Here is a 7,366-nt window from a genome sequence, read left to right as displayed (position 1 = left end):
GTTTGTCGTACGAAGCGCTGAGCGTTGCACTCTCCCAGCATCGCCCTGCGTAGTCGGTGCGGGCGTTCCTCACTCCGGCCCAGACACCAGCTCTTCAGCGCTGATACGGATCTGTTTTCTTTAAGGAGGATCCCATTTACTTAACCCCAACTCTCAAACTGTTGCAGTTAAAACAATTCGAGTGATCCCTTCCCACTGCCATGGCCCCTCTGCTTTTGTGTGTGCTTAACAAAGTGGCCCCCAAGCTGCGCCGATGCTGGTCTTAAAAAGTTATTTACTTAAAGCAAATAGTCTCGCTTCCCACATCAAAACACTCCACAGTGTCAAAGGGATAATGTAGATTTGCAAACGTAACTCAGCAAGCCTTTTTTTTACACTTTAATGAAAGGAATGTTGCTTTTACACGCAATTGCCCACACGCTCCCCACTTCGTGGAAGATAATTACATGAATTAAGCTGTCAGGAGTAATACCGAGGCCTGCTCAAGCCTAGTCTCTCATGTTTTCCATTCAAGGGGGATGCCTAGTGTTTATCTCATCCGGGGGTATAGTTTGATTTATGAGGAGTTCATTAAGGATGGAGGGGCTGAATATCGCCATGGTTCAAATGGTTCAACACACATGCTCCTTTTGGCCACTCCCACTTCCTAAAAATTCCTTCCTACTACTTCCCAGTCTCCCAGTGATGGATTGCGCACAGCGCTCGGTTGGGAACGTCGTGTTTGTGGACCATTTTCTCTCCCCTCCTGCTGTTCATTCAGCTGCCTCCAATCCTGTCATCCCGCCCGTCTGCCCGTCACTTGTGATTGTTGGTGGCAACCCTGTGTTTACATGAGGGATGTCTGTGGCAGGGTTTGAAATGGTGCATAAAGGACTAGTCGCCCTTCTGGCTCCAGAGCCTCACGCTCTGTAATCAATCTGGCTCGAATTAGAAATGCTATCAATGGCTGGACCTCACGCGGCTCGTCAAAGGGCTCACTTTTGTTTTTCTGATAGACTTTTTATGTAATTGGCAGTAAATACATGCCAGCTTTCATTGTAGGCCAAAAAAGACTGAAGAGATTTTCTTTGCTAATTCTAATAATTAATCTGTGAAGAAAGGCGGGACATACTGTAGGCATACAGCGGTATCTCATTCTTTCATTCTGGCTTTGTCAGGAGCTCAGGGGTCTTGCTTGTCCAATGCATTTTCACCCTAGACTTCATATTACTGCAGAGGTGAGGATAACGCTCCAGCCTTTCAGACCAGTCTCAAATTTTGCGTGTTTTGTCATATCAAATTATTCGGCAAAGAATGTCTGGGAAAAGGCCAGCAATAACAGTATGGTGTTAGCTTGCTTCCTCGGTGTATATTTTCAAGACGAAATAAATAGGAAAGTGCTTTCTGAGCACAGCCTGATTTTTGCGCACATCCTTTGAAACTGAGAACGGTTCTTGAATGTCAGCATGAAGGCCCTCAGTTCTCATCTGACCTTAGATCCCTTGTCACGATGAATAGATCCTCAGATTCTTTTTTATTACGTTTTCATTTTAACTTTCCTTTAGCTTAGCGGGGAGGAAGGTGGACATTATTCTGTGCAGAGAACCACTTCATCCATCTGATGAGTTTCACTAAATCTCACCCTGACACCAGGGGTATTACTCTCTGTGCAAGAGTTTGACTATGCTGTTCAACAGTTTCACCCAAAAAACAAAGTAAACAGATTCCCTAAGATAAGGCTCTGGATTACCGGTACATGTATAATGTGTTTTATAACTGTGAGACATGGACCTGCTGTTTAAAATTACTCTCTTCTGAAGAGAGGACAGTGATACAACCTTTAACAATTATGATACAACGCTTATTTGATTTCAGCACTGAACTGTACCCACCCCAATAGACAACAATGCGCTAATAAATGGCTCTTTCCATCACAACAATATCTGTTTGTCTGAGAATGTTCTATGTCTGTGCGCCTTTGGCTGAAATTGGAATGTCTGAGTAGCTTGAGCAGGTCTGAGAAGACTAGAGCAACTCTAAAAAATGTCCCTCAGCCTCCCTCATTAATTAACAGAGACATATGAGATTCTGGGGGAAACCCACAGAATAGTTTTGTGGTGCCATATCGTGCGTGTGTATTGCCTAACTCTCTGAATTCATTACCAAGCATGGCTGATTTTCAGTCAGGCCCAGCATATTTGTCATTTTCAAAGCAATGTCCACTCATAAGCATATTCAATCTGTCTCCTTGGCAACATTGTAAAGCCTTTCATTATTTACACTTATCCTTCACCAGAGGAATTACAGCTGTTTTTAACTGAACATTGCCCTTTGATGTTTATTTATCTGTCCAAAATTGTGCCTAAACAATCATTGTTTACATTGCTGTACCGTTTGTAGAATGCTAAAGACATATTTATTTTCTGCCATTCAGATCTATTGCCTCAAAAAGAGTGAGATGTCACCCAGTACTTTTCCAGATCAACACTGTGATTACACCACTGTCCCAACACTCAAGACTATCTAACAGAGTCATTGTTTGTGAGGCAGCACTGGTTGTGTGTTACAGCTAATGGCTCTCTGGAGTTCCCAGAAAGGGTGAGTCAGGTAGAACTACAAAGTGTGTGCCGGCTTAATAATCGGTAGGCCACAGTATCCTCCTGTGTTGACCTTACCCTCTGCGTAACAGAACATGGTTATTGCCGACTTTGACATTGTCCATTAAAAGCCCTTGGGCATTCCAGCTATTGTGGATGCAATCTCCTGGGCGATTACTCTTCAATTTACGTAAGGCCTTTTTTATTGCACCATCTGGGTAACACTGCCACTCGCTTGTTGGGTTAATGGGAATAAAAGTACTCACTCAGTCAATGAAAAGAGTTGTGGTCTTGGAATGATCCAGAGATGGCTTCCAGTAGGTTAGGCAAGGATATCCAGCTGTGAGGTGAGGAGGCTGAAGGGACGGATGATGCGTGAGAAGCTTCTTGTCAGGGCTGATTCACAGACAGTACCAAGCCGACAGAGACATCATGCCAAAGGTCAGTTGACTCATAACGTGTTAAAAAGACAGAAACAACGTAGGCAAAAGTACTTTTTGGTTATTCTAAGGCATGTACAAACAACAGAGTACAAACTGGTAGAAAGAGGAAACCACAGAAATGGTTTTGGCAGTTCTGGTGTTGACCCAGACATGGTGATGCAACTGAAATCCCTAAGGAGGGACATTTTTTAGCAGCTTGCAGAGCTAATCTTTACATTACACTAAATTCACAAACAAGATGTAGTTTTCTTTCATTCTCTGGCATTCAATGGAAATCCTATGCTAATAACAACGCACGGTTTTGTGTGTGTGAGTGTAGGCCAACACAAACAGAGTAGTCTTATACAAGATTCACTTAAATATTTGATTGAATTATTTTAGCTTTGGAAAAATAATGCCTGTACATGAAATATATGCATACCCCAATGTGGTGGATTAAGATAAGAATTCAGAAGACATTGTAAAGGGCAAATAAGCACAGGATATGCTTACATGCATGGAGGTTGGCAGCAGAAAGCCCACTGTAGCTGAAATTTAAGACGAGGGCTGTTGTTCCTTGTGACCCGATGCTTATCCATCTCTCACAGCCCAGCAGTCTCTGAATAAAACAAAAGGGAGAAAAAACGGCAAAAACTCAGCAGACCTACACGCTCACACAAACTCTTTTCAGATGCGTGGTTTAAATCAGGAAAACAGTGTGAGCCATAGAAGCCCCTGAAAAGCAGGTAAGCCATCTGCAGTGGTGTATAGCCGCATCCCCCATGCCTATGTGATCACGTCAGATCCTGACGGATCTGCCAGACTAAGTTCCCCTTCCTGTCTCAGGCCTAATTTCATAATGAGGCATAGTTTATGTAACTGAGCAGGGATAGCATCTCAGAGCTGCTCAAATATGCTATTTGAAGAGTTTCTGGAACTAGTACCATTTCTGAAGCCCCCCCCCCCTAACCACAATCCTTCTTTGTGCATTTCTTTTGTGTCCTTCATAGAACAGGGATGTCCCAGAAATTATCCCGCACTTATCCATTTCACATTGAGCTGATTATAGAGTTGTCGGAGCTGATATTCATTTGTTCCATTTGCACACATTACAGCATTACCTTTGCACATTATAGTCCGGGCAATGATATAGAAAAAGCCATATATGCTTGCTCTCTCTCGTATCCACTCGCACAATTCAAGTAAATGACAATTTAACTAGGGTTTCTGCAGGTGCACATATGGAGAGATATCTTTCTATATGTCCCATGAGAGCAGGTTGTATTCATCCACTCGGAATATTGGGGGCTGTTATCTTTTTATTACTTCTTTATTATAGAAACTATAATGTTATTTGTTAATCTATTCACTCATTGTCACTAAAGATTTAGATACAATGCCATTGTCCAAATTTGTTGTGGTCTTATAAACACACACACACACACGCACGCATGCACGTGTGCACACACACACACACACACACACACACACACACACACGTATATATAATGTAGAGAGAGAGAATTTTCATTTTATTTTGCTCTAATTGATGGTGTGGAATCTGTCAAAATATGAGTTAAATGAAGAGGGAGAAAATATCTGTGTACCTTATCTCCTCCAAAATGTAAAACAGATGGACACTTACCTATCAGAGTACCATTCCTGTAATCAAACTGTCTTTCAGGCAATTTCACATCACATTTTACATACCACGTGCAATGCAACACCTTGCTATCTTGCATTTCACCTTGTCCTCTTGGCTATGACAAATCGTACCCACTCCAGTAGCTTGTTACTGATTAGGGGAGAGACTGGTACACTTCTCATGCCTGTCTATCCTTGCTTCCCTGCTTTCTCCCTCTCAGAGGTTGTCAAAATGCGTAGTATCCTGACCTGAGATCTATCCAACATTAGAATTAAATTACAAAAGGGTCCCTGGGCAGACTGTCTGTTTTTTACCACAGGAAATTAACTGACCGAAGCATGAGCCACCTTTTTCCTCTTTGGAGGGAAAAGGGTGATTTAATAACCAGCATATTGCATCAGACCTCTGTCATGCCAGCATGTCAATAGGGAATCATTTTTAGATCTACAAAATTCTGTTGTCTTTTTAAAGCCATTGCTCAGCTGCGCTTCAATGAATATCAACACTGTACCACCGTCCAACCATCATAGCTTTGAGGAGAATTAAGACGCCACTCCACTCCACTTCTATCAGCATAGATAGACACAGACAGTATTCAAACATAAACACACCTTTGTAGTCCACTGAATGAGGCAATGATACGGTGTGCACTTGAATCCAATATTGAATTGATCCAATTGAATCCAATCTTACAATAAGGAAAAGAAGAATCATTGCATTGACATCACTATCCTCTTGCATTAGGGCCTGCTGGACGGCAAAACAGCACCTAAATAATTGAAGTAGAAACATACATTTTGATCATGGTGAAACAAAATTACCCTATAAGGATATCCCTGTATGAGTTAACCATATCTGAGTCCAATTTTCTGAAAGTTAACATTTGCTTATGTCATCTAATGCTTGGATGGAGACCTGCAGAGGCCTACAACAGTGTCTTGGATCCAATGTGCATTTGATGGAGGGTCTGTGAGGATCTGGGTACTGCAGACTGGATGGAATCAGGCAGATTTGTCAGCAAAATGAAACAGTCATAATTCTCAGGTCTACATATTTGTCAGATTTAAGCATCTTCACTCCTTATCTGGGAAAAATATACTGCAAATATTGCATTTCTGCTGCCCAAGGGAGCCCTTGCTATATGCATTTGTTTGTAGCAATGACAACTGGTGAAATTAAAAAAATGTTGCCTATAGTGTTTTCAGACCTTGAATAAAACAAATAAATATGTTAATATTTAATCATTATTAATATGTAAGAATATTTTTAACACAATGTTTTAACTTACAGAGAGATGAGAAATCATCTGGTGGAACAGATTTTGGATAAACTTCATGCATCTTGGCATGCTCTCCACCAGTTTGTGGGAGATTTGCCACTCCTGCCACTAAACTTGTTAATGGCTCATACATCCATTCAGGCCTCCAACATAAAGAATTTGTATACAGTTAACTTAGTTTCCTTTTCTAAAATCGCCTTTAACTGTTAATATCTGCAGTAATATAAACAAATCATTGGAACACCTGCCATTATTCCAACAAGAAATGTAATGACATTCAATTTTAAATCCATAGGTAGTATTACATGTAATATGGAATTGGACAACCATTTGCAACATCTTCCAAGATTTTAGAGTGCAAGTATTTGCCCATTCAGAGAAGGAGTAGCCTAGGCCTATTTGTAGCCTACAGAGATTCATTATGGGTCAGTGAAGTTCTTCCATGCTAACCCAATATGGATCTGGCTTTGTGTAGCCTATATGGGGCACATTCAGGCTGAACCAGAAAGGGCTTCCCTGAACTGTTCCCAAAATGTTGTAGTCTGAGGACATAATTGTCCAAAATGTCTTGGTATTAAAAGAAAATAGAAATTCCCTTCACCAGCCCCAACCCCTGAAAAAAAAAACATAGCCTAGGCTTAGTTTCATAATTATCTCTCAGCATGACTGCACAGTGCACAAAGCAAGGTCCTAAAAGATGTGTTTAATAGGCTAAGTGAGTTCGGTATGGAAGAACTCACAGATCAGGGTTTTACACCATTAAACACCTTTGGGATGGACAAGAGCAGATACTGTGAGCCAGTTCTTCCCATCCAACAGTGGCCGGCCTTAAAAAATCATTTTCTGGATTGATGGGCAAAAAATCCCACAGACCCTCAACAATCTCGTGGAAAGCCTTCCCAGATGAGTGAAGGCTGTTATGAGTTGCAGATGAATGGGATGTTGCTATGAACTGAAGTATAAACGTATCATGCATGCACTTTATTTCTTCTCTCCCCTGCACCCTTACTCTGCCATTTTCTCCTTTGACTACACTTTCATTGGTATTAAACGTCCTCTGATTGATGTTTGCCTGGATGTCTGAATTTAACCCCGCCCACACAAGTTGAAGTCTGGAAAGATGGAAGGCTGCGTCAGGTTCTCCTCATTATTGAATGCACATTTCCACCTATAAATATAATTTCCATCATGGCCCTTCAGAGGCTCCGTACCTATGCATTATAGCTTGAATGATATTCCTATTTTTTTTTAAGTGGATTTGGATAAACGCGTCTTCTATAACAAATGTAAATCTAATTCTATGTCTATATTTCCTCAGTTTCCAGTTAACATGACGCCTAAAACATCAGATAACCCCGGACGCCCTGACGTCAGTATCCATTGGCTCGTGAACTGGGATAGGATATGAGATGTTCCCGGAAGTCCTATATTTGGCGTTCGCCGA

This window comes from Sardina pilchardus, chromosome 11 (genome assembly GCF_963854185.1).
Source record: "Sardina pilchardus chromosome 11, fSarPil1.1, whole genome shotgun sequence".
NCBI classification, from domain to species: domain Eukaryota; kingdom Metazoa; phylum Chordata; class Actinopteri; order Clupeiformes; family Clupeidae; genus Sardina; species Sardina pilchardus.
Note: the sequence above shows the minus strand (reverse complement) of the source record.